The sequence below is a fragment of the Oncorhynchus gorbuscha genome, unplaced genomic scaffold (genome assembly GCF_021184085.1).
Source record: "Oncorhynchus gorbuscha isolate QuinsamMale2020 ecotype Even-year unplaced genomic scaffold, OgorEven_v1.0 Un_scaffold_820, whole genome shotgun sequence".
NCBI classification, from domain to species: Eukaryota; Metazoa; Chordata; class Actinopteri; order Salmoniformes; family Salmonidae; genus Oncorhynchus; species Oncorhynchus gorbuscha.
Window position 1 is genome coordinate 171,797 of NW_025745823.1, and position 704 is coordinate 172,500.

The window sequence follows — 704 nt, forward strand, 5'->3', positions numbered from 1 at the left end:
TTGGCAGCCGCTAATGGGGCTCCCTAATGAATACAACAAAAATACAAAAAAATTAAATATTTATTAGTTATCTTACCAGGTAAATTGACTGAGAACACGTTCTCATTTGCAGCAACGACCTGGGGAATAGTTACAGGGGAGAGGAGGGAGATGAATGAGCCAATTGTAAACTGGGGATTATTAGGTGACCGTGATGGTTTGAGGGCCAGATTGGGAATTTAGCCAGAACACCGGGGTTAACACCCCTACTCTTACGATAAGTGCCATGGGATCTTTAATGACCCCAGAGAGTCAGGACACCCATTTATCATCCCATCTGAAAGACAGCACCCTACACAGGGCAATGTCCCCAATCACTGCCCTGGGGTATTGGGATATTTTCTTTAGACCAAAGGGAAGAGTGCCCCTACTGGCCCTCCAACACCCCTTCCAGCAGCATCTGGTCTCTCATTCAGGGACTGACCAGGACCAACCCTGCTTAGCTTCAGAAGCAAGCCAGCAGTGGTATGCTGCAGGCATACAATACCTCTGGACTGCTCTTATTCTCCAGTATAGAACGGACAACAACAGACAACAACAGCAACACACTGTGATACACCCTCTCATCACAAATCCTGTCTAGTGACAATCGGAGCACTCAGGACAGGACGCTGTCTAAGCTTTGACACACTCTCTCCAGAAGAGTCAATAGATCTGATGTCATC